Source organism: Perognathus longimembris, chromosome 28 (genome assembly GCF_023159225.1).
Source record: "Perognathus longimembris pacificus isolate PPM17 chromosome 28, ASM2315922v1, whole genome shotgun sequence".
NCBI classification, from domain to species: Eukaryota; Metazoa; Chordata; class Mammalia; order Rodentia; family Heteromyidae; genus Perognathus; species Perognathus longimembris.
The window spans coordinates 79,979,279-80,007,251 of record NC_063188.1 but is presented as its reverse complement, the minus strand read 5'-3'; the positions used below and the strand labels follow the sequence as shown (position 1 = coordinate 80,007,251).

The 27,973-nt window shown below is 42.7% G+C and overlaps 1 long non-coding RNA gene across 1 annotated transcript in view; it reads left to right on the top strand.

Moving 5' to 3' along the window:
- The first annotated feature begins 687 nt into the window (after window positions 1-687).
- LOC125343679 overlaps window positions 688-27,973 on the top strand; it is a 44,355-nt gene continuing 17,069 nt past the window's right edge. Inside the window, exons 1-3 of the long non-coding RNA XR_007209364.1 lie at window positions 688-831; window positions 9,929-10,037; window positions 10,207-10,442. This is a non-coding gene — a long non-coding RNA (uncharacterized LOC125343679). The remainder of the gene's footprint in view (window positions 832-9,928; window positions 10,038-10,206; window positions 10,443-27,973) is intronic.

Genomic DNA, 27,973 nt, shown 5'->3' with positions numbered 1-27,973 from the left:
CCTGAATAACTCATAGCCCCATATCAACCCCATATTTCCCCACCTCCTCCTGTGTGTGATTGGTTCCTCACAGCGCGTGGTAGGGTGAGTGGCAGGAGTTGGTGGTGGGGTAGTGTGCATCAATCCCCACATCTTGATCATCCACAAGGTCAGGGCAACATGAGTGTGTGCGTGGGGTCATGACCCTGGCCTGCATAGTGCACAGGAGCGGGGTGGGCCACTAGAGGCCCTAAGGGTCATCGTGGTGGCAGCAGGCATTCCCGGCACTGAGAAAATTGCCGCCTGGCTGTTTGCCGCATGTCGGCTCCACAGATCTGATCTTCAGTGGGTCTTTGAAGACGCGGGCAGGGAGAGACAAGAGGTGACAAGTGGTTCTTTGGGAGTGGGGTTACAGTGGTGAGGGTGACTCCCTTCTCGTGCTGCGGGGCAGGCCGTCGGGTTCCTGTCAGGGGATCCCTGGATGTAGGGAGAATATGTCTCACTCCTCAGCCAGGGGCCATTGAGGTGAGGCTTGCTCTTGGATGGAGCCGTCGGTCAGTGGAGGGGAAATCATGCCGTTAGGCTGTGTGAGGACCCAGGGACTCCTTAGTGAATGCATCCCAAGAAGAGGGAAGATGTGGGTGTGGAGACTGGGGAGTAGAGTCATTGTGTGGTTGCTCATTCTCCAGCTTTGTCATCCACAGACGCCGCTGGCCTGTGGCACAAAGGCCCTAAGGGCTCCCGAGGTCTCCCCTGGCTGTACTGGGGTGGTCCACATTGCTTGCTGGCTCTTCACATCCTTGGCTAGTCCACTCATCTGTTCCTCAGGTGGTCCTTGGACGTCGACATCAGGTAGAGAAACGGGATGACAAGTTCCTCCTTGACAGCAGGGTTTTTGTTTGTTTTGTATTTTGTCATTTGTTCCTGTGGAACTCACACCTGGGCATTTATTCCAGGCTAGTACTCTACTACTCTGAGCCACAGCTCCACCTCCGACTTTCTGATGGTAAATTGGAGAAAAGACTATTATAGATTTTTTTTTCCTTTCCTGGGCTGGATTTGAATAGCAACTTTCAGATCTCTGCCTCCTGAGTAGGTAGGATTACAGGCTTGAGACACTGGATCCTGGCTTTGGAAAGAGGTGCTAAGTGGTGACTGTGGTTATTTCTTTGCTCCTGGTTCTTGGGGTAAGGTAATCTGGTTTATTCTCTAGTTATCCACAAATGCCAGCAGTTGAACAAAGTAACTCTACTTTGTGTGATATCTTGTTCAAAAAGTACCCAATCCATAAGGACTCTAGTGCTTTATTCCCAACTTATGATAAAGAAGAATACAACTTTCTACCTTAAAAAACCAAAACTCAACAAAACCAACCTCATTTCTCACTTTGCTATTCCTAACTCATAGGGGAAGTCCAAATTTTGATGGCAAAATGCATGGAAGTACCGACCTTTAATAATGTGCACTGTCAGGAAGGCGTGTTGGGTCTAGGTGTATGGGTGCAGATGGAGGGTGGTGGTATTCGGCATGTTGGTTTATTGGTTTTGAGTCTCCTCATTCATTGTCTCTTAAGGCCTATTCAGGGAGCTAGAGTTCCTAAACCCTTATGCGATCTCCAAGGAAGTACTGGGTTGGATGTAATTGCTGCTGAGATATTTGAAGGTTATCAGGGTCCAGTGTCCAATTCTCAGGTTGGTTTGTTGATGGTGCTACCAGGCAAAGAAGGGGAATGGCAAGTGGCAATTGGAGAAAAGGTCCAAAGTGCCACTATGGCTTCCTTGGTGTGGTGTCGTGTCCTTGGTTGAGGGAAACAGTCTTCTTTCTTGGTATCCACTGATGTCAGCAGTTGGGCAGAATACACCTCCCACTCCAGTCTGGTATATTTAAGTGCTTCAGGTTGCTACTGTAGGCTACTAACAGGCACTGTAAGAAAAAACTATGACCACAGGTCTCTTGATGACAATAAGTGGTTTTTAAAAGTTATTTTTGTAAAAATGAATTTCAGCTAGTGAACTCTGAGATGAGGAATGTTTTTCCTCCACCAGGCTTCTTCTTTTCAAAGAGGACTGAAGATTCTAGCCTGTCTTAGTGTGTGGAGGTCAGGTGGCATTATTTAAAGAAAGCTGAGAGGTCTAGTCCCTATTGTGGAGGTAGGGATATAGTGTCATTATATTCAGAAAGGCCTCTGTTGTTCAAATGGTAATTCTACTGCCTGTGATGACCCATTCTTGCTATACTAGCTATTTGGCAAAGAATGTTGCTCTGGGTTGACGCTTGTTTGACGCCAGTCCAGGCAATGGCACAGGCTTATTTTTTCCAGAAATATGGCAATGGCATGGAGGCCAGGCCTGAGTGAAACCACAATACAATACAATTGGGAGAATCACTGTATCCACTGCCTATGATTAGTTGAGACAGACAGAGACAGACACACACTTGCAAAATATACAGTTGTGCCTCTCTCTAGACTGTAAGCCCAAGGCTGCTTAGGGAAAATGGTGAGACCTCATTCAAATTGTAATGCAAACTAAAAGATTATGAATTTAGGTACAGTGGGTCAATGCTGGATCATCAGCAGGAACCTTAAAGCATGAGTTTTCCTGTCCCTCTGTCTGTTTTAGGTTACTAAGTTTAAACAGAAAATCTCAGCAGTAATACACAGGCTTTGTTTTCTAACTCTAGGATACACACACACACACACACACACACACACACACACACACACACAAACACAGAGACAGTAATGGTAACGCATTTCCTGGGTATGTGTGGGGATGATTCCAATACTGTCATGAATGTTTACAATTTTTTCATGAGTTGGGTTGTTTTTATTTTCTTCTATTTTCCTCTTGAAGTGTGTCATTTATTCTTTCTCTGGTAACTGCTGAAATACTTTTTTTCCCTTCTTTGCATCTCCTGGCTTCAAAGTTCAGTTTCCCAAGATTTAACTCCTGGGTAGTTAGGGTTACAAACCCTGAGCCTACATGGATTTCCAGTTTACTTTTCTTTTTCTTACTGTGCCAGCCCTAGGGCTTGAAATGAGAGGCTTGGTCACTGCCCTAGAGTTTTTTACTGAAGGCTAGTTATCTACTACTTTGTACAATTCTCTTTGTGGGTTTTTGGAGGCAATTCGAGACAAAAGTCTTACAGTTTTACCTGACCATGCTGCATTTGAACTGGGAACATCAGATCTCAGCATCTTCTGCTGTCAGAATTATACATATGAGTCATAGGGACTTGGCTTCCTCCAGGCTTTGTCAATAGATAAAGGAGTATCCTTAACTGCAAGACTAAGGAAGGCATAGAAAAACTATTTTCCAACTAGTAGTCAGTGGCTCATGCTCATCTTAGCTATTCAGCAGATTGAGACCTGATGATCATCACTCAAAGCTACCTTGCAAGGAAATTCCATGGGGCCCTTTTTCCTAATTACTCCAAATCTAGAAATAGCATGGTAAATCAATGCGGTACAGCTTATCCTTGATCACAAATGCTCAGAAACAATGTCCTGGCCATGATTTCAATCAAGCCCCAAGGCCAGCGCTCGCGCACTCCCCCACACAGAGAAAGAGAGAGAGAGAGAGAGAGAGAGAGAGGGAGAGGGAGAGATGGGGGAGAGAGAGAAAGGTCAGGAGTGAGGGGAAGAGAAAGAGAAAAAGACAGAGAGTGAGAGAGATACACTGAAAGAGACAATGAGAGAGAGGATCCGAGAGAGGGGGAGGCTATTTTTATGAAGCAACAATTTCAACTATTGATTTTCTTCTCCTAACTACAAAAGACTACATATGCAACTGCAACACATAATCAATCTCCTATTCCTTAATCCTTTACTAGGGGACCTACTTTGTCCTGTGGAGATAGGTAGATGTAGGGAGTTAGAGACCAAGGATCCTGAATGAATTGGCAAGGAAAACAGAATAAGAAGGGTATGCACATGTATGTTGGTGGGGGCTGCCCTCCAGCCTAAATCCCCGATGTTTGATAGATGTCTGAGGAGTTTGTAAACTGAAAAGGTTATAAGCTTTATAAGGGAATTAATGAGAGTGGCTTAGGTGGTATCTATTCTTCCTATATTTTCCATTACAGGTTCAAATTATCAATGTGCCTATTTACGAGGCTCACTTTGTACCCTTCAACAAAATGAGGATATCCATTTGAACTAGCTCTAACAAAAAAGATGTGAGAATCTCCTGATACTGGAATCTAAGAGAGTTACTGTTTTCTCCGTGAAATTGGACACACATGGCAGGCATCTAGCTGTTGATCTGCTTCACAATTGGTAGTGGGTAGAGAGCTACCTTAGCAGCATGAAGACAAAACAAGTTTAAGAGGGTAGAGCAGGAGGATAAGAGGAGACTTGCACTTTGAAGACACTGTAGGGATTGCATTGTAGAATGACAAGCATGTTGCTCATTTTCTGGCCTCAGGTGAAGGTTTTCTACTCCCTTCCAACCATGCCCCCCCGCCCCACAATGTTCACCTCAAGATTCACTGTCCCCGGAGTACTACAGTCCATTCCAACAGATTTATATTTACATTCATTGAACATATTTGCCTCAGGGGGTATTTGTTTGCCTGAAGGCAAGAGGAGTTGGGGGCAGAAGTCCTTCTATAGGTATTTGGTGCCCTTTGCAAAAGTGTGACACAGAAATCAAACTTTTGAGGCAACTCATGATGGCTCACACCTTTCATCCTACCCACACATTGGGCTGAGATTTGAAAGACTATGGTTTGAAGCCAGACAAGTGAAAAAGTCCACTGGAGTCTACTTCTGATCAACAGGAAAAAGGTCAGTCTGGAGTTGTGGCTCAAGTGGTAGAGCTGTAGCTGAACAAGGATGACACTGTGAAATCAATAGGATCTCAGAGTTGAAACTCTCCTTTAGGCACACACACACACACACACACACACACACACACACACACACACACACCTGTGTCCTTGCATTCACAGTGCAATATAGCAACAAAACAAAAAAAAAGCCTTCAGAATTAGGGAAGTGCTAACATGGCAGCTAGTAGATTTTGCTGTATTGTATAGCATGCTCACAACCTCTTTGGAGGGCTGGGGATATAGCCTAGTGGCAAGAGTGCCTGCCTCGGATACACGAGGCCCTAGGTTCGATTCCCCAGCACCACATATACAGAAAATGGCCAGAAGCGGCGCTGTGGCTCAAGTGGCAGAGTGCTAGCCTTGAGCGGGAAGAAGCCAGGGACAGTGCTCAGGCCCTGAGTCCAAGGACCAGGACTGGCCAAAAAATAAATAAATAAATAAAAACAACCTCTTTGGAGGAGGCACACCTCTTACGGATATGGACACTGGACAATTGTGTCTTGACGGAAGACTTCACAGGTGGTTTGTAGCAGAGGTCATTCACACTCGGGTGTGATGCTGCCCAGATCCACTGTTGGTGTTTGTACTTCTGCCCTGACTAGTTCTGGGGATGGGAAGAATTTGAAACTTTGGGAGGGAACTTGGTAAAGGAGTCCCAGATACAGAATGGCAGAGAAACATTGAGCAGAATTCATGGTGTACATCCCATCTAGCAGTCAGCAAGCCAAATGGCTAGAAGAGAAGTTTGTGTTCTATAAACAAGTAAGTATTCATTTTAAGTGCTGTGGCAGTCTCTGTGGGATATTTGCTTTAGGGGGAAAGTACAAGTTATTAACTTACTGTTCAGCCAGCCTTGCTTCCTCCCTCCATCCTCCTTTTCTCCTGTCTTTCTTCTTCCCACTTTCATTCTCCATCTTCTCCCTTCTCTCCCATATTCTTGTTTTCTACTTCTTGCCATCTCCTTTTGTTTCCTTCCTTTTTCTTTTTTCCTCCTGCACCGTCTTCCCTCTTCTTTCTTCTTCATATCCCCACCTTTTCTCCTTTCTCCTTTCTCTGCGGTTCTTTCTTCCTCTATGGCTTCTTTGTCCTATTTCCCAATCCTCTCCCTACCACTCTGTTTCTTTCTTAGGTGGAATTCAGGGTCTTCCACATGATAGGATTTTACTTTTCCATTAAGCCAACCCAGCTTCCTATTCTTTGTTTCTATATTTGTCTTTGTCCCAATGAGCTCGGAGGCCCAACACTGTCGCTTTTCCCTCAGGGCTACTGCTCTCTTTCTTTAGCCACAGATTCAATTCCCAATATTTGGTTGTTAATTGACCATCTGAGACTCATGGATATTCCAGACTTGGTGGGCTTTGTACAGAAATTCCTAGATCTCAGGCTCTTGAGCAGTTAGGATTATAATAGTGAGCAACCAGAATACAGAATTTTCCACACGTTTGATATTTAAGAAACTGATGGATCCTTGAGGATAGGATTGGGAGGGGTAAACTGGGAGAGGATGAGGGAGGGGGTGACACAGTTCAAAAGGAAATGTACTAATCATCTTAATCACACAATTATTACCCTTCTGTATATGACATTTACAATAAAATTTATTAAACTCTTAACTAAAATCAAAAGAAAAAAGAAACTTATGCTCATGTCCTGAAAATGAAGTGCTCATTTTCTGGAGTACTCAGAACTCCAATGATGCAATTAGGGAAATATTTTAGTATTTAATAAATTCCAACACGCAACATACATGAGTTTTATATAGCTTGTCAAATGTACATAATACTGATGTCCGAATTAGTGATTATAATGAATTTCTGTAAAGCATTCTATGTGAAACGTTTTTGTTTAAAATAATTAAAATAGGGGCTGGGGATATAGCCTAGTGGCAAGAGTGCCTGCCTCGGATACACGAGGCCCTAGGTTCGATTCCCCAGCACCACATATACAGAAAACGGCCAGAAGCGGCGCTGTGGCTCAAGTGGCAGAGTGCTAGCCTTGAGCGGGAAGAAGCCAGGGACAGTGCTCAGGCCCTGAGTCCAAGGCCCAGGACTGGCCAAAAATAAATAAATAAATAAATAAAAATAAAATAAAATAAAATAATTAAAATAAACATGTAGGTTGCATGCTTATATCTGTGTTCTGCAACTCAGCAAGCCTCATTATTACAGTTTGAAACCAGCCTAGGCTGGTAAATCCATGGCACATTTACCTCCAATTATCCAGCAAAAGGACCATTGAAGTGAAGACTGTTAGGGTCTTAGTTGTCATTTGCTGCTGTGTGAGTGTAGTTACATTCTGACATGAAAAATGGCAGACACCACCCCACCCACTGCATTGTCTGTGTCGGCTGAACCCATTTTTAATATACAGCAGGCGATATTTACAGGAGAAAGCCTGCAATTACCCTAAGGCAACTCCCTACATTTTCACCACATATCCCTAGATTTCAACAGGGAGATGTGTATTTTCTTGAGTTCTGAACAGATAAACATGTATAGGGATGTGATGTTGATGAATAATTAAAATGTCTGTCATGTACTATTTTACTTCAGCCAACCCATCATGCTTATAGAGTGAAGAAGTACAAGAGAGATTGGCAGGGATATCCCTGAGGTTTCTGTTCAAGTTTGATGACTCACCTTAAAGCCCAACAAACACAACTTACTCAAAATAGTTTGCAACCTAAAGCATTGAACAGCAAGGAGGAGTCAACACATGGACACAATCCTCCTGACTGTAACCCTGTTGGGGAAGCCCTATCCACAGAAGCTACCATTACTCAGAGTAGAATAATTGGTGGTAGAGAGTAAAGCCATTCATGGAATGACTTTGATATTGATCATGGAGTGTTCTTCCATGGTAGGCCACATAATAGAATATATAATGGGGAACAATCTGAAGAGGAAGACAGAGGCACATATTCCCTTGGAATGATGTCTTTTGAAGCTCAGCTGGACAGAAACCAGAAAAAAGCCAAATGCTATGAATGCAGGCACTGTGAAAACTCTTTATTTCATTCAATCAACTTATGTTACATGAGAAATCCCATAGAAAGGAATTCCTTAAGTGCAGTCAATGTGTGAGAACATTCCTGTGTGCCACAGCTTTGCACTTCCATCTCAGAGTCCACATTGAGAACAAACAGCATAAATGTAATACTTGTAGAAAACGCTTCAGCTCAAAGTAGAGACTTAAGAGACATTTCACCATTCATACGGGGGAGAAATCTTATGAAAACCTTAGGATTATCTGTCTTCTGAGACAACATAAAGTAATTCATTCTGAGCAAAACAATATGAACGTAATGAATGTGGCAAAGCTTTTCTGGTCATCTTACCAGACGTAAGTTCATACACATTAGAGCAAAAAAAGACTTCCCTGGAATTTGTGTGATAAAATAATAAAAATTGTTGTGCTCCTTATCAAACAAAAGATAAGCCACACAAGGCTGAAAACTACTTTTTGCAGCAATAGTGGAAACATTTTTAGCCATCCATCCCATTTTAAGAAACATCTGAAAATAAATATTGAAAGAAGCACCTTTGAGGTGTGTTCATTTTGGGAAAGCCTATAAACCAAGTATAGTCTTCTTGTATCCATGAAACCTCACACAGGATAGACACTCCATAAGTGCCCTTGCTGTTAGAAATCCTTCAGGGAACACTGCCATCTTAGAGTTCACCTAAAAGTCCATTCTGGAGAAAAGCCCTTTACATGTGAGCTTATGGGGAAGACTTGCGCTATCAGTCTTCCCTGACTTGTCACAGAAAACAATCCATCAAACTCTAAAAGTGTCAGAGTATGTGTGAGAATGTTCAGAGAACTTGTACCTCACAGGAAAACAAAGCCTTTAGTAAGAAAGCACACTTGTGTTGAGAATTCCCAGTGTAATGGAAAAAGTTTCAGGGGAAAATGGTTCTGCTCAGCTGATAACATATCCTGGGGACAGTTGCAAACATTTAACTTTTAAATATTTTTGAAAGAGTATTCGTGTGTGTGTGTGTGTGTGTGTGTGTGTTTCTTGCAATTCTATTTTAGCTAAAAATAGAGTGCTTTCAGGTTTTAATATAGAAATTGAAAACAACTGGTCCGTGGTCCTTGGTCCTACTGCTTCACTCTCCATCAGAATATCTGGGCGGTTGTAGAAGCTGCCTACATCTCCATATGCTGTGGTCTTCTTTTCTACATAATTATTTTCACTAAAAAGCAAAAAAAAAACACAAAACAAACCTTCTGTGACCTGTAAATGCCAAAATACATGTCTCTACGACAATAGAAAATCACAAGGTTATTATGAAACAAAATTCAAATACATAATTTATCATATTTACTCTGAAAGATGTATTTAAATTAATTTATTTTCTTTATGCTGTTTCTATGTGTATTTGCAGTTTTATCAAAATTACTCATCCTCTATGTTTTCCCTGTCCCCCATTCCCTTCTTCTAAGTTGTACCTTAGATTCATGTTGCTTATCCATAGATATTATGTGTGTGGATATATGTAACGTGTACACATGTCCTTGAATAGAATTCTCTAGATATTATATGGAATCCATGGCAACACAATATCACCACTTATAATGAAACTGAGCTTTTTAAAAAGGGTATGTTAATGTTGTAAGGTAGTGGTCTTCTTTATGTTGTGCCAGTACTGGGGATTGAACTCAGGGACTGAGCTCTTACTTGGCATTTTTACTGAAGTGTGGGGCTCCACCACCAGAGCCACACCTCCACTTCCAGCTTTTTGCTGGCTAAGAGAAGGTAAGTGACTTTCAGAGTTGACTTCCTCTAGTCCCCCAATTCCTTGGCCCATTGATAGGCCCCTCCAACCACACCCGGTGCCACACCCACCCTCTGTGATGTGTACCTCCGCAGAATGAGTCCTGGAGCCTTTCAGAGTGCCACACAGAATTCCACAGCAATCTGCACCTCAGGTCCACTAGAGACTGATAGCCAAACCCCACATGCCCGCATGCCTCCCCTCCCATATTCCCCCATGCCCCTACCTACCCCTTAGATCCATCCCGACACGACTGGACAACACATACGAACACACACTCAAACACTCACACACACACTTGTGTGCCCACACATATTTCTTGATCTCCTGTCCAGAGTGACTGTCAATCGGTCAGTTGCGGGCAGTATTTTGCAGGTGACAGCAGCAGCAGCAGCAGCAGCCGTAGCATAAAAGGCAACAGCAGGGGCTCAAGCAAAAGCAAAGGTACCACTGGTCCCTGTGTGCTCCCAAGCTCCACCTCTTCCATTTCCTTCCTTGGCTTCCCCACTCACTTTCGCCCCCCCCCCCCCTCCCATCACAATCACATCACTCTGCTGCTGACCCTGCCCACTGCTGTCTGGATGCACACCTCCCGCTCTCCCTCCACCCACAGGTCTGCTCCCCGCGTGCCCTTGTTTGCACACCTACCTACTACCCACTGCACACCTGCCACCTGCACACCGCCCGTACGCCAGGCCGCTGCTTACAACGTATTCGCATGCCGCCTGCCGGCCGCCATCAGCACTGCAGGCTTCCAGCTCACCTGGAGGGTTGAATTGGGTCCCCAGTGGCTCCAGCTTCCAGGCTCCGCCCACTTCGTCAAGCCCACAGCTGCTCATTTTGCTTCAGGTGAGTTCTTCCTCTCCTCCTGAGGGGCGGGTGGGCGACTGCCCTGAGGAGCCGCCAGCTGCGACAGGCATGGGACTCCACGAAGTGGAGATTCCTCCCAGTGTGGAATCCCAACCTTGCTCCACCTGCTCCTGCCCAACTCGAAAAGTAGGGAGAAGGCTTGTGGGTGTATAAAATCTTGACAAGCACTCTTGACTGAGGCCCTTGAGGAAAAGAGAGCCTATAATAAATCCAAGGGACAATTAGCAACCCAAGTGTCCGTTTTCGAGAAAACTGCTTGACCATACAAGTGATTTTCCGTGTCAGTTTGTCAGTCTTCTCCCAGTGAATCAATGATGCAGATGGTGCTATGGGGATATGTTGTTGATATTAGAAAACAAAATCCTAATCGTTTGATTAAAAGAGGAGAGATTAGGTTGGATCATCTAATTATTGAAACTGACAGAATCACTTGGAAAAGGTTTCATTAAAACCTAAGTAAGAGAGAAAGAGAGAGAGAGAGAGAGAGAGAGAGAGAGAGAGAGAGAGAGAGAGAAACAGAGAGAGAGATTTGTAAATGTAGCTTAGGAAAGTATGATGAACTCACATATACTCAAGTTCCTTAACCATTTCTCAATAAACATGAATGGATGCTCTTTGGTCTTTTCCCTATTTTCCATATTAAAGGTAATAGTTCTATTTCATAATACACTGCTAGGTGCATGCTAAAATATTTGTAGTATTTTAGACTTACCTCACTTTTTTATATTCAATTAATTTCAGAAGGAGTTATAAAAAAAATTTATGACAGACATGTACCACATAGACTTCACCTAGTTTTCCCCAAAGTGCATACCTTATATAGTTAGAAAAAAAACATCAATTTCAAGATAGTGACATTGGGACAACCCACAGACCTTATTTAGAATTCACTCAGTACTATATGCATTTGTATATGTACTTCTATGCAAATTTTCTTCATTTGTAGTCTCTACCACAATCATTCTTGCTACAGTTAGGATCACACTCACCTGGCAACCCTAACATGTTCACCATCTCTGTAACTTCCTCATGTGGGAATATTAGACAACAGGAATCATACTGTTTTATATCCTTTTACTCAATGAGCAACATCTCTTTGATATTTGCTTAAGTACATCAATTTTACCTGTTTACCCCTAGATTACATTTAGTAGTATGGATGTATCAGCTCAACTGTTTGCCCATTAAAGCACATTTCCACTGTTTCCATTGAATTTGTTTCTTGCTTCCTTCCTTTGCTTTTTTTCTTTCTTTTCTTTTTTTGCTAATACTGGACCTTGAACTCAGAAGCAGGACACTGTCCCCTTAATGTTTTGCACAGGCAAATGCTCTACCATTTGAGCCACAATTCCACTTCTGGCTTTTCGCTGGTTAGGTGGAAATAAGAGTCTCATAGACATTCATTCCTAGCTGGTTTCAAAATGGGAGTCTCAAATTTTGGCCTGCTGTGTAGCTAGCTAGGATTGCAGGTGGGAGCCACCACCTCTCAAATATGCTTCTCATTTTAATCTCCTACAAATAAAATGAGGTAGGCACTCGTGACTCACATCTTTAATCTTAACTATTCAGGAGGCTGAGACATAGAGGATGGAGATTGGAAGCTATCTAGGGAAAGGAAACTGGGCATGAATCCCATCTCTAATTAACTGCTCCACCCCCCAAACCAGACTAGATGTGTGTTTCCATTAACAAAAGAGCTGAGTGAGTACTTAAAGCCCTGCGCGCGCACACACACACACACACTCCCCACACACAGAGAAACAAGCAAAATAACATGGCAAGCTAGATGCCATTGGCTCATATGTATAAATCCTAGCTACTTGGAAAGCTGAGATGAGGAATTATGCTTCAAGGCCTGTTGGTGTAGAAAATCTTTTTGAGAATTCAACTGAAAGCCACCACCTGGTGGCCAAATCCTTTTATCCTAAGTGTGAAGGGGAGCATAAAATAGACACAGCACAGCACAAGTGCACCCCTGGACAGGAAACAAGACTCTTATCTATTAACAAACAAACAAAACAAAATGAAAACAAAATAGCAAATCCAGGTGCCAGTGGCTCACACCTGTAATCCTAAATACACAGGAGACTGAGATCTGATGATCCCATTTTGGGTTCCCTCTTGTTTTCAACTGACCTCTAAAGCTCTGGAAATGGAGTTGTGGCTCAAGGGGTAGAGCCTTGGGAAAAAGGACTCATACAGAGGCCCAGGCCTGGAGTTGAAGCTCCAGGTTCAGTAACAAAATCCAAAACCAAAACAAGAAAACAAAGAAAAACCTAGAAAAAAAGGAATAAGAAAAACTGACAAACCTTTTCAGACAATTCCTTTTGTATTACCACTAGCAATGAATGCAATATCAGCTTCATCACATCTCTCTCAGTGTTTGATATTCTCCTCATACAGTCATACTGATAGATGTGTGGTGATGGCTTTTAAAATGGCTTAAAATGGCTTTTCCATTATGGCTAGTGATGTTAAACATCTCAGTTTTTCTCTCCCACCCACCCTCAAGTTGTATAGCTTATTATCAACCTAGTGAATACTGAGTACCACTGCTTCATTTGTTCACCCTTTGTCTCTACATTTCAGTGTCTCTCTCACCTTCAACAGAGACAGAAAATGGAAGTAACAAGACATACGAATGGAAAAAAATGCCCATGTTTCCATTTCTTGGAGTTCATTTGATAAAGAATATTTTATATGATCAGAGGCACAGAGCACTGAGGTTTTGTGTTTCTCTTCTAAAAATATCCGTCTTAATTTTTTCCAAGTCCTTCCATTTCCTTATGAATGGGGCAATGTCATTATTTCTGCTAGAGGCATAAAATTCCACTGTGTGTATGTACCACATTTTCCTGATCCATTCGTCTACTGAGGGACATCTGGGTTGGTTCCATATTTTAGGTATGACAAATTGTGCTACGGTGAACATTGCTGTGCTGGTGGCTTTAGTGTGTTCTTGTTTGTGGTCTTTTGGGTAGATGCCCAAAAGTGGGGCTGCTGGGTCATAGGGAAGCTCTATATTTACGCTTCTGAGGAATCTCCATACCGCTTTCCAGAGTGGCTGAACAAGTTTACATTCCCACCAACAATAAAGTAGGGTTCCCTTTGGCTACATCCCCTCCAACATTTATTATTGGTAGATTTCTTGATATAGGACATTCTTACTGGGGTGAGATGGAATCTCATTGTTGTTTAGATTTGCATTTCTTTTATGGTCAGTGATGTAGAGCATTTTTTCATATGTCTCTTGGCCATTCTCATTTCCTTATCAGAGAAATCTCTTTTTAAGTCTTTAGCCCACTTGTTGAGGGGGCTGTTGATTCTTTGTGGTTTTGTTTTGGAGGAATGTAATTTTTTTAGTTCTGCATATATTTTACATATGAGGCCTTTGTCCGTTGTATGGCCGGTAAAGATCGTTTCCCAATCTGTGGGCTTTCTGTTTGTCTTGCAAGCTATGTCCTTTGCCCTGCAGAAGCTCTGCAGTTTGATGCAGTCCCATTTGCCCATCCTTTCTTTGATTTGTAGCATTTCTTGGTTAAGGAACTTCCCGTCCTGTGCCAAGGAGCCCAAGTATTTCTCCTCCTCCTTCTTTTAGTGTTTTCAGGGTATCTGTTTTAATTTCAAGTTCTTTGATCCATTTGGAATTGATTTTGGTGCAGGGTGATATATAAGGATCTAGTTTTAGTTTGTTGCATGTGTTGAACCAGTTTTGCCAGCACCATTTGTCAAAGAGGCTATCTTTCTTCCATTCTATTTTTTTTAGCTCCTTTACCAAAGATTAAGTAGGCATAGTTCTGTGGGTTCATTTCTGGGTCTTCAATTCTGTTCCATTGGTCTTCCGGCCTGTTCCAGTGCCAATACCAAGCTGTTTTTATTACTATAGATTTATAATACAGCTTGAAGTTTGGTATTGTAATTCCTCCAGCACTGTTCTTTCTGCTTAGGATTGTTTTTGCTATTCTGGGTCTTTTATAAAAATGATACCAAGTGAAGTGAACCCGACCCAAAGAAACATGGACTCTATGGTCTCCCTCATAGGGAATATAACACAGGTTTAGGCTAGCCACAGGAGAGGATCACAAGAGCCCAATAGCTATGCCCTTATGAACACATAAGATGATGCTAAGTGAAATGAACTCCATGTCCTGGAAACAGTGTTATATCACTGTTTTAATTACTTTCAACATGCCATGTGAAGCCGTAGCTTCTATTGTTGATGATCCTCTTGTATCCCCTTCCTGTGGTTGTACCTGAACTATCACTGTATCTTATCTGAGTACATTGGAAACTGTGTATACTGGTATTAGAACTAGGAAAGTGAAAGGGAATACCAAAATCGAGAGACACAGGATATAAAGACAAACGACTACAAAAGCAATACTTGCAAAACTGTTTGGTGTAAACCAATTGAAAAACTCATGGGGGGGGATAAGGAAAGGGGGAAGGGGGAATGAGGGAGGAGGTAACAAACAGTACAAGAAATGTATCCAATGCCTAACATATGAAACTGTAATCTCTCTGTACACCAGTTTGGCAATAAAAAAATATCCGTCTCAGGTCTCACTGATATTATTCTTTCTTAACCTTCTTTTCCTCTCTGCTTTCAACAGATTTCAGTAAGATTCATCTTGACATTTCTATAACAAAATAAGGTAAAATTTACATCACTCCTTTGTGAATTAATTTTTTTTTGCCAGTTCTGGTACTTGGATTCAGGGCCTGAGCACTGTCCCTGGCTTCTTTTTGCTCAAGGATAGCACTCTTCCACTTGATCCACAGAACAACTTCTGCCCTTTACTTTTTATGTGGTGGTAAGGAATCAAATCCAGTGCTTCATGCATGCCACGCAAGCATTCTACTGCTATGCCACTTTCCCAGCCACCCTTTGAATTAGTTTTGTAATAAACTTCACCGTAGAGGTTCATATTTTTGCCTTTTGGTCTATTTAATCTTCTTTGAATATCGAAAGGGAAGTATATGAAACCTGTAGGTCAATTAGGGAAGAATTTACACCTTTACTGTATGGTTTTCTAATCCCCACAAGCAAAGTATATCTAAATTCCTTGTAGTTAAGCCATCTTAGATTCCTTTATCACTTTGGAATTTTCATCATACACTTCTTGTATATGTTTTCTTGAGCATCTATGTATTTCATTCTCTGCAGTGTAAGTATAAGAGGTGATGTGTGTGTGTGTTGCTGTTGTCTGTGTGTGTGTGTGCGTGTGTGTGTGTGTGTGTGTGTGTGTGTGTGTGTGTGTGTGTGTTGGTAATGGGACAAAAAACTCAGGGCTCGGCACTTCTCCTCATGAAAGGAGAGGAGAGAGCCCATGAGTTTGGCAGCAGCTCCAGGTCAGCACAGAATGGGAGAGTTTCTGTCTGGCAGACATTGTCCACCTCTAGCCATGCCTAGTGCAGAACACTTGAAATGTTGCAGGAGACAATTCTGGGAAGCTGATGGGATGAGGAGGGGTGAGGTGGTGCACAGAAGATGAGGAAGCCACATCTGATCTTCTCTCTAGAAATAGACTCAAGAAATTTGGAATGCAAGTACAAACTCAGCAGGCTTTATCTCCAAGCAATCACCAGGGTCTCCAAAATATCAGTGGCTGTGAGGAAAAAAGTACCTATGACAGACCCTGGCATCTGAGGGACTCCCTCCCTACATGCACTCTGGGAGGTGAGTGTAGGGTATTTACCACATCAAAAATGAAAGGCAAGGCAACTGTCTCTACTTATTCTTTTACCCATACTCCATTCTAACTATAGTTAGGATGGCCTAACTGTGGATTCTCTTAAATTGAGGAAGTAATTCTCTAATCATAGTTTCCTTTTTTATTTATAATTTTATGAGGGTCATATTTTTTTGCAAGTCCTGAGGCTTGAACTCAGGGCCTGAGCACTGTCCCTGTCTTCTTTTTGTTCTAGGCTAGCACTCTGCCTCTTGACACAAAGTGCCACTTCTGGCTTTTTCTGTGTATGTGGTGTTGAGGAATCAAACCCAGGGCTTCTTGCATGCTATGCAAGAACTCTACGCCAAGCCACATTCCTAGCCTTTGAGAGTCATTTTTAAAATCAGAATTGAATGCTGAATTTTCTCAAGTGTAATATCTTCAAACAGTGTTGATTACGTTGATGAAATATTAGCTTTAGAAGCAACTTTGCATAGATGGAACACAATCTGTGTGCTGATGATCAAACTGATTTTTAGGCCTTGACAGATTCTGTACTTCAAACTTTTGTGTGAAAGTTGATGGAAGGTGGGCTGGGAATGTGGCTTAGTGGCAGTGCACTTGCTTAGCACCAATGAAGCTGTGGGTTGGATTCCACAGTACCACATAAATAGAAAAAAACAGATGTGGCTCTCAGACTCAAGTGGTAGAACGCTAGACTTGAGCAAGAGAAGCCCAGGGACAGTGCCTAGGCACTGGTTTCAAGCCGCTGGAGGACTGGCAAAAAAAAATGTTGGTGGAAGATACAAAGCTGCAGTTTGTCTTTGTCTCATGTTGCTTTTAGAATATTTCTGCAGTCACAAAATTGTGTGGGAAGTTATGTAAACTAAGGGTAAGATAGCAAAGTCTCTGTGAGCATTTAGGAACTTGAGACTCCTCATTTGTAGAACTGGTCAGAGGTGCTCACTCTGCATAAATATTTTGAACAAATGTGGTGCATCCTGGGATAAGACGTTTCCTGATTTCCAGAGTGTGCATAGCAGGCCAGACAGCTCTACTTTGAAAAGCCCCATAGCAACACAAATCTCTGGATGGGTATGGAACTTAGATTTGGAGAATGTTAGCACCAAATCTGAGTAGGACTTAAGGACTGTTCAGCGGTTCTCAAGCCATTTGTACCAACAGTGTGCCTATGCTATGGTTTCCTATTAAGAGTCTCACAATTTGTGAAATGCTTGGCAGGAGTGTCCACGTGACCAATCCCCAATAATGTTTTAGGAATTACATTTCCAGCAAGCTTCTCTGATGACAACATTTCACTCGTGTTGTTAGGACTTTTTGCTGTAGGAATTACACATCCTAAGTGACCCTAGTTGGGGAGGCATCATGGTGATCTCATATTAATATATAGTTATTCCTGTTTTTAAAAATGCAGATTTGTATATTATACTGTTCTCTGCCTTTCAATACTTTAACACTCTGTGCTATTATTCCTCAAAATAGATTGTTATACAGAGGACATACTTCATTTCTTTTTTTTTTTTTTTGGTAGGTCGTTGGGCTTTAACTCTGGGCTTGGTTACTGTCACTGAGCTCTTCAGCTCGAGGTTAGCACTCTACCACTTGAGCCACAGTGCCACTTCCGGTTTTCTATTTGCTAATTGGAGATAAGAGTCCCCTGGACTTCCCTGCTTAGCTGGATTTGAGGCACGATCCCCAGATCTCAGCCTCCTGAGTATCTAGAATTATAGGGGTAAGCCACTGGCACCTGTGAAATATTACTGTTTAAAAGACTTTATTTCCTGGACTGAGAGCACAGCTCATGTGGAAGAGCATCTGCCCTATAGATGCTTAAAAATATTTTGTGAATATCTTCTCATGCATTTATTTTGAGCATTTAACCTGAACAGAATTCTTGGGCTTATGAAAAGCTTTATGGTTCTGAATTTTGATGGTGCTGACAGTTGAATCCAGACTTTCATGCTTACTTGGCTGGTGCTTTAGCACTTGAGTCAGTCTACCAACTTACTTTAGCTAGCTAGTTTGGGAATGGTTTCTACAGCACTTTTCTTCCTGGGCTTGCCTCAAAATGAGAGAAGCCAGATCTCAGCCTCATGAGGATATAAGTTTATAGACATAAGCTACTGGCATCAGGCAAGTCCAATATTTTTTTTTTATCATTTTTGTGTCCTGTTAGTTTCTCTGTTTCTCACTCCTATTTTCCTTTTCTTGTTGTATTGCATGGAGTAACATATTTGGACCTATTTATTGTTTGCAACACAGTTTGTACGCTTTTCTTCATAGTCATTCTAGTTATCAAGGTATGTGTATATAATTAATCTTAGTCTACTTTTAGTTATTTTTTACTTCTACTAAAGTAAAAGCTACTGTATTTAGGGTTTTCCTCAAATCCTCATACTCAGGGAACATATTTGGTTTTGGTGGTGCTGAGATTTTAACTCAGAGGTTGGTGTTTGGTGAACAATTGTTCTACCCTTTCGTGCACATGTCCAGCTCTTGAAGTATAATTTTCTCAACTATTTTTTATATAGAGGGAACCCAATAGAAGATAGTATTACAACTTTTCTTTCAACAATTCAACAGGATTTAAAATTACATAACCGTAGGTGTGTCTATTATATTCACCCTGTATTTTATACATTTCCTGGGTTTCTCTCTAAAGTTCCTTGCCAGTTTCTGGTAAGGAGAGTTTCTTTCAGACCTTCATTATTGATATAGGTATTGGTATTTTTTTCTTTTCCTAGGACTTACTGTAGAAATTTAACCAATCCCCTGGAGTTGACTGGAGCTTGAGGCCTGACAGCCACAGTTGCTGGAGGGTTGTGACTGGGAGTATCTGAGGTATTAATAACAGCTCTTCACACCTGCAATTGAAAAAATGGCCTCCAAGGAAACCATACTACCAAAAAGAATTACGAAGAATGAAAATTCTGAACAAGCTCAACTGGAGGAATTTGAGGTGGAGAAAATAGTAGACCAGCGTGTATTAGATGGGCAGGTACAATATCTCCTGAAATGGAAGGGCTATCCAGATGCTGATAATACCTGGGAACCAGAAGAGCATTTAAATTGCCCAGAGTTAATGGAGGATTTTCTAAATTCTCAAAATGATATTTTATGTAATGGTGAATCCTATGATAGCACATCAGAGTGTGAAAGCGGTGCTGGTGACTACTCTCGAGGGTTCGCTAGGGGGCTTGAGCCTGAACAAATACTTGGTGCCAGAAAACATATGGGATTATTGACGCTCCTCATGAAGTGGAAAAATTGTGACCAACCTGAGTGGGTTCTGGCGAAAGAGGCTAATGTTCAATGCCCTGAAGTTGTAATTGCTTTTTATGAAGCAAAACTGCCTTGACCTGAAAGATGAAATGCATTGAAATTTGAATTCAGTTATATATGCATTCATTAAAAATATGTGTATACATAATCTGAGTGTTGTGTTTTGCATTACTGTTATGAAACAATAACGACATTCTAATGAAGTAACTTTCCTATGATAGTTTGGAAATAACATTTGTGGCGCTCCGGAGATTGCTTTCCATGAAATATAATAAAGGATTTCTGAAGTTGCTTAACCCATCAGAATACAATATTTGCTTACAGGCTACATTTCCGCAGTATTGAAGATCAGGTATTCAAATGTTATTCAACTTTTTCATTACTCAATCAAAAGTACTATCTTTAACTGCTTTTTTAAAACCATCCCAATTGTTATTTGTTTATTGCATGTGTGTATGTGTGTACACATTCACCTTTTTTTTTTGGAGATTTTGTTTATTTGGAGGTACTGGACACCACACCATGTTCAGCCAAATGATCTATCACTCAGTTACGTCATTGACCTCTATTTTGTTTCTGAGACTGGGCCCCTGGACAGCTCATGCTGACATGATGCTGGCCTCAAAACTTAGATGCTCCTGCCTCAGCCATAAAATTGTAAATTCAATAGGTTATTAGAAAATTTTTCTGAAATGAACCAGAAGAACAACTTGAGTAATTGTCAAATTGTAACCTCAGTGCATAGTGGTTATGTAATTTCTAAAAATGGTGAACACTGGCCAATAAGGACTTTTTTATTATTTAAATTAAGTAGCCAAGTGCATTCGCTTTTTCCTGTCATTCTAGCCACTCAGGAAGCTGAGAACAGAGGACTGAATTAGGAAATCCCTCAGACATTTACCTCCAATTAACTACTCAAAAAGGAGCCAGAAGGATAGCTGTGGCTCAAGTGATAGAGATCTACCTTGATCAGAGAAGCTCTGGGACAGTGCACAGGCTTTGACGTCAAGTCCCAAGACTGACACTCACAGAAAAATAATTAAAGAATATCTTTCCCCATGCTCTGCTCTGCTACCATTCTTTCACTCAGCTTGGAAGGAGGAGGAGTGGCACAAGTAGCCCCTGGTAGACTGCATGGAAGTCCTTGTTTGTCCTGTGAGTCCTGGCATGGTAACAGTGACAGGCAGAAGGAACTTGTGGTCTATATGCATCCCCTAAAGGTTTCTCTTCTGCAAGAGCATGAAGAATCTACACACCAAGGAGGGAATTGCTCACAAAGTTGTGGAGGAAGTAGTTGCTCCTTAGATGTATACCTGGAGACTCAGGTGTGGGATTTGATTCCTCCTTGGTATGGTGAAGGTAGCATTAGTAAATGGGTTTGAAAATTGCTAATTAGGCTTATGTGGGTGCACTGATTGGAATAAAGGTTAAAGTGCCACCTCTGTTTACCTGGTGCTGCTCCTGTGAAGTCACGTGTTCAGAGGAACTGGGGTCACTCCAGGCATGCACTGATGCCAGATGGGCAGAAGACACCGTTCCTGTGTGCCTGGTGCAGTACAGGCTCCAGCCTGCTCTTGTTTTTTGATTCCAGAAAACAGAAGAGGAAAATTGCTTGGTGCTGCGAGGCAACCCTGAGCCTCCCAACTGAAGCACATTGACTGCTGCCTGAGGGGAGGAACAAGGTCCCTTTAGCTGGTTCTGCACCAAAAAGACACAAAGTCTGCAGTTAATTTGTGCTGACCAAGGTGGCACTAGGGCATGTGTGATGATAATGGTATTTCTAATGCCTGTGATAGTCCATTCCTGTTCTAGTGAATGGGGGAGCAAAGTTGTGTGGGTGGATCTAGGCTTGAGGCTACCACAGACAAAAGGTTTCCTGCCCACAGTCTCAACAACACAGAAACAGCACCTCTTCTGAGTGAAGGTATGGTAAACTTGATGGAAAACCTCCTGAAAGCAAGAAAAGCCAAGAGAGTGTGAGGAAATGCCTGAATTCAAGTCTGATGACCCATGCATACTCAGTATCATGCACACATGTACATACAAGCATGCATGCACACACACTCAGACACCTAGCATGTTGCTTTACCTCTTGTTCCACAAGTACCATAAGGTTTTCTAGGGAATATTGAGAGCCTTTATTCAAACTAAAATAGGTGCGAACCAAAGGGCAGGGGGATATATTTCCACTGGTATTGTGCCACCATATGAGCTCAACCTACCTTATGCTTCCTTGCTAATCACCCAACAAAGACAAACCCTCTGATTACCCTCTGCTCACCAGCCTGTGAAAGTTTCCTCACTCTCACTTGGAGGCTGAGAGGCATGAGATGCTACTGGCCAACTCTGTCAAAGTTGGGCCTTCCAAGCCCTCTTCCTGAGCAGGGCAACATGGAGAGATGGGATTATGACACCTGACATCTGAGAAAAACGGAGGTTCTAACCAAGCACGAGTTTCTTCTGGCACTTCTGTGGAAGAGAACATTGACTCCTAGCCAAGGGCCTCGGGTCAGTGTTCAGAAGTCTTGTCCTTATTTGGTCCTAATTTGTTAGGTAGATTGTGAGTTTGGGTTGTAGGACATGTCAAGTACTTGTTTGGGAGCAGGTTTCAAGTGCTAAATCAGTATATGATTTTGCAGTGGGGTGGGGATGAAGCAGGATATGACTGACTCGGGGTATGCACTGATGAGAGTAGTTGGTAGGTACATCTTTGTACTCTGGTTCAGTCTCCCTCTTGGATGATGCCACCAAGCAGTCTCAGGTAGTGATTGCTAAGAAGAGAATGGAAGTTCCCAACCACCATTGTCTTGTTGTCTGAATCCAAAATAGGTGCCTGAATTTTAGAAACCCCACCTACGATGACATGCTGCTATTATTCTTTAGGCCTGTGGTATCAAGATACGGTTTCTGGTGGGTTGATGAGTTGTTTTCATTAGCCTAACTACTCACTAAACAAAGTCAGGGATTCATGACTTGAGAAAAGCCCAGGATTTGGCCTGGCCTCAAATCCCACAAAAATGCAGGTGTCTGAACTGCAGGTTTGGCCATGAGGTAAATCAGACCCTCGCCTCTAAAACACGCATGTGCTCGCTCTCACACACACAACAAGTACTTTTAAAAAAAAAAGAAATTGAAGCAAACATGAGTGAATCCCTGAATCCAAATCTAATAATCCTGCCCCCACATATATATCCACAAACATGTGAATACACACACAACTGACATACAGTAAGGGTGCCAATGTGGAGGTGCACTTTGTCCTCAATTAGAAGCAAAATTTGTTCTAGGAAACATTTTGAGACCTTATTCAAAATAAAGCTAGATATATAAAGAAGCGTGCTGTAACTACACAGGAACTGCTGGTTTGGGATGTCACACGCCACGTGCATGGTCCGCAGATGCCTGCTTGGAGAGCTGGAGGTTATAACTGCACATGAGCTTTGAATTGGCAACAAGACAGAAGAGGAAATGGCCTCCTACCTGGTTGACAGAGGCCACATCCTTGCTGGTGCCACCAGGTGGAGAGGGAGGGCATGAAAGGGCATAATTGGAAACAGGATGCAAGTCTCAACAGTGTCCATAGGCTTCTGCTGTGTGGTTCTGGGTCAGGCAGTCTGGATTCTTCTCCGCTTATCTAAGGGTGCCAGAGGTGGTGCATAGTAAATATCCCCTTCTTGCGCTGTATTTTTGGGGCTCCCACTCCCCTTGGGATGATGTCATTACCCAGTGCAGGAGGAAAGTATGAGCCCAGGCTGTTTGTTGTAGGGGGCCTCTCCACTAAATCTCAGCAAAGGCAGCCTGAGAAGAAGATCACAGCTCCTCCACCTGACAGCAGCCATCAAATGGGGAGAGAAGGCTGTAGCCTGAATTAATTTACGTTGACAGAGTGGCATTGTATTTTACTATAGCCTGTGCTGTTGAAGTAGTGGTTCTGGTCACTGCGATTCCCACTCCTTTTATGCCAGCTAATTCTGGTCAATAGATGTGTATGTGTGTGTGTGTGTGTGTGTGTGTGTGTGTGTGCGCATTTGTGTATCCACACATGTTTGAGGCCATGTCAGGCAAATATATATGGTCTGGATTCAGTCTTTTCAAAAATGTGCTTGTGGAAAAAGGTTGCATGGGCCAAGTTACAACTACAGACTCTCATAGGAAGACAGCAATGCTAAAGCAGCAAATCTCTGCATCGGAGTCCCCAGACCAGGGCAGCACACACAGAATGGCTTGGCATGGTGCTGTGACTCTCACTCAAACAGAAGAAGAAGGTGGCTGAGGGATAATTGTGAGATGTTATAGTAACATTATTGAACAATATGGATACATTATTGGCCTGGAAGATGAAGTGTGATAATTGTTTCCATTCAGTTATATATATATTCATAACAATATATATTAACAGACACTCTGAGTGTTGTGTTTTGCATTAATTCTGTGAAACAATTACTACCTTTTATTTTTATATATTGTTTTTGAGTGGAATATGTGTGGAATTTTGGAGTTCCATTTTTGCATCAAATGTAATTAAAACTTTCTGGAGTTGGTTTATATATCAGCAGAATATATGTTTTCAAGCTATATTTCCACAGTATTCAGAAACAGGTCTTTTAAATGTTAAGGAAATTGTTGTGATTACTTAATCAGAACAACTGTCTTTAACTGCTGTGTGGAGTTATTTTTCAGGTTGCTTTGTATAAATGGAATCCCACACCCAATTGCAGCTAGTGCTTGCTAACTGAAGAGGTGAGTTCCAGCAACCTTAAGGCTCCCCTGCTGGCTACAGCCCCCAAAGTTGCCCTAAAACTCCATGCTCTGTTTATTATGTCAACTCATGGTGCTAGTATTCTTCTGTAGGGCCTGTGTTGTAAGAATGTGGTCTGCTAGGTATGGGGCTCCCTCTCATTAGCATATCTACTCATGGAACAAAAGCAGGGATTCATTATATGTAGATAGCCCAAGAAGAGAGTTGAATTGTTCTCAACCTCAACAATAAAGCAGGAGATCAAACTGGAAGGCATGGGCCAGATGAGCCATTGGCCCCGAAAAGCAAGAAGGCAAAGTAAAATGAGAGGTATCCCTGAATCAAAGCCTCATAATCTGTACACTTACACATGAACAAACAAACACAGACCCATGCACACTTCCAGATGAACACCCAAACACAATGTATGTCACAGTGGTGGTGCATGTTTTGCTTGATTCAAAGCAAAAATTGATTTAGGGAATATTTGGACACTTTATTCAAAATATAACTCAAGCATAATGAACAGTATGTAGCTCCAGTGGTACAATGCTGGCTTAAGAATACAACCAGAACAATTTCTTTTCCCCCACCTTATAAAATACTATATTTCTTCCTGTTCTGTCTCTGAAAGCTCTCTAGCCTAACAGGGAAGTTGAGGGCCAAGTATCTCTGCTTGTAACTGTGAGAAAATCTGGGCTACTAAAGGACTGGGCTCCATATTAGCAGGGCAAGCCTGGGTAAGATGTGATCTTTCACCTACATTGTGGGCTGATGCCTGCTGGGGGTGCTATAGGTCCAAAATACACAAGAGCTCTCTTCTGGCACTACTGTGGCAGTTGGAATTGCCTCCTAGTATTTTGTCCTGTTACCTGGTCCACAAGTCTGCTCCTCAGTTGTTCTCATGATGAGGCCACGAGGTAGAGATGAGTGGGATGACAATTGCTCTTTGGGGGAAAGATTAATGTGCCACCTGTGGGTACCTGCTCCTGTGTGGGTTGCTGATATCAGGTCTTCTGTGTTTCTCTCTAGGTGTCAGAGATGCCAGTGGCTGATCAGAATACCCCAGTCTCTCCTGTGTGGCACAGTTAGGGTTCCATGTAGTTCTTGAATACAGAGTCTGGCCAGTTGAGGAGGAAAGTGTTTCCCAGGCCAGTGGATGCAACTTGACCTCATCTTATACACTTGAGAGGAGCATGTTTCCTGCAGTGGACTGAATATACCAAAGGGAAACAAAAGTCTCTACTGCATCTTGAGTATGTTGTGGTCAGGTGGCCTTTTCATTCAGTAGGGCCTGTGTTGTTTATGTGGTATTTCTCATGACTTTTGCCCAATCCTTCTATCATAGCTAATTTTGGAGCAAAGGCCAGTGTGGGTGAATCTTACTTTTACCTGTGCCCAGGTAAAATGTTGTCGTGGCCCCAGTCTCTCCCCACAATTGTCTGTGCGTACTGGTGGCATGGCTCAAGGAATACTATGACCACAAAAGCAAGACATCTAAGCCAGGGTTGGCATATCCCTGAATCCAAGTCCCAGGACCAGCCCAGACACACAAAGCCTCTTGGTCTTGAGGAACTCCTGTTGGTAAACTTGAAGTGTCAGATGGTCTAGGGAAAAATGCGAGACCTTATTCAAAATATCATTCAATTCAAATGGCTGTGGTATAGGTACAGGTTCAGTTTATGAGTATAAGTCTTTACAACATTCTGACTGCCCCCTCCCCAAACCGAAAACCACAGTCAGTTGTCTCTGTCTACCTGCCTTTGATTGCTCTCTCCCTCATCCTAATTTGGAAGGTGAGCTCAGAGTTTGCTGCTAGTCTGCTCCTTGAAACTTTAGGTACCTACCAATTTTGGAAGGTCAAGGCAATCGTGTGGGTTTTGAACTGCTTACATGCATGGTCTGTAAATAACTCCTTTGAGGTCTGTATTAGATGTGCACTAGGTCTGTGTTGGCAGCAGAAGAGTGCCCCCTAGCTGTGTGCCAGAGGAAGAGTCCTGAGATTCAGTCCTGGGCCATTTGGTAGTCCCTCCAGGTGGAGAGGAAAGGTAGAGATCAGTACATGTTTGAGAACATTATTTTATTCCTAACTGTGGCTATTGGCTTCCATGGGTCCAGGGTCAGGCAATGTTGATTCTTTTCTGGTTATCTACGATTGCCAGTACTTGTGCAAAAAATATTTACCTCCTGGTGCATTTGGGTTCCCCCTTGCTTTGGGAGGATGCCACCAGCCAGTGAGGGAGGAAAGTATAAGCCCAGACTGCTTGATGCCACAGGGCCTTGATCCTGATTCTCAGATAATGCAGTCTGAGAGGAATAATATAGTTCCTGCACCAGGCAGCAGACACCAAATGGAGACATAAGGCCTAGACAGAACTAATTTGTGGCGATAGAGTGCCATTACAGTTAAGTATGGCCTGTGTTGTTATAGTGGTGTTTAAAATGACTATGGTGTGACCTTATGGAATTTGCCCTTTGTACGAAGAAAATATAAGAATGTCTATTCTTATTATATGATTTGAAGAAAAAATGAAGTGACCCAAATGTCCACTTTTTTTTCTTGAGTAGTTAGCTCATTATGACTTTATAATTTTAGGAATTTCTTTCTTTATATTCAGAGTATGTAGTTAAAACGTACAGGTTGTATTTAATTCTTGGCACATTACCCTGAAGTCCCATTTAAAATAAAATATATTCTCATTAACTTAAAAAATGATTATGGTGCCAACCAACACTTGTTATCTAAATTAGTCCTGAGCCGTGTGTGTGTGTGTGTGTGTGTGAGAGAGAGAGAGAGAGAGAGACCAGGCTAGGCCTATTTATGATCTGGATTACTCTTTCAGGGAATAATGGTTGTTTGTATTGGTTGTACTGACAAGTTACAAGGCCCTCTTAGGAAGACTGCATAGCTGAGGTGGCAAATCCCTGTGTCTGATCCTCAGATAGCGCAGCACACACAGAGTGGCTTGGCATGGTGTTGCAACTCTTGCTGAAAAGAAGCAGAATGTACTTGAGGGGTAATGATGATGCCTTATGGAAACGCTAAGGAAATGTAGAAGGCCTGGGGGTGTGTCTGCACTGGTGCAGCACTGGGTTGTTAGTACACACCTGAATATCTCCATCCTATATCAACCCACATTTCTCGGCCTCCTCCTGTGTGCAATTGGTTACTCACTGTCCCGGGTAAGGTGAGTGGCAGGAATTGTTGAGGGGGGGCAGGGAGGGAGTGTGTGTTCATCCGAGCATCTAGATCGTCCAAGTGTTAGGACTACGTGTGTGTGTGCGCATGGGGTCATGACCTTGGTCAGCATAGTGCACAGGCGCAGGTTGGGCCACTAGAGGTCCTAACGGTTGGCGTGGTGGTCGCGGCCAGTCCGGGCGCTGAGGAAATTGCAGCCTGGCTGTTTGCCGCACGTTGGCTCCACAGGTCTGATCTTCAGTGGGTCTTTGAAGATGCAGGCAGGGAGAGAACAGGGGTGACAAGTGGTTCTTTGGGAGCAGGGTTACAGTGGTGAGGGTGACTCCCTTCTCGTGCTGCAGGGCAGGCCATCGGTGTCCTGTCAGGGGATCCCAGGATGTAGGGAGAATACGTCTTGCCCCTCTCACCTTAGTGCCATTGGGGTGCGGCTCGCTCTTGGATGGAGGCTTCAGGCAGTGGAGGGAAAGGATGCCACTAGGCTGTGTGGGGACCCCGGGCCTCCTCAGTGAATGTATCCCAAGAAGAGGAAAGATTTGGGTGTGGAAGTTGAGGAGTAGAGACTTTGAATGGTCGCTGATTCTCCACCTTTGTCATTCAC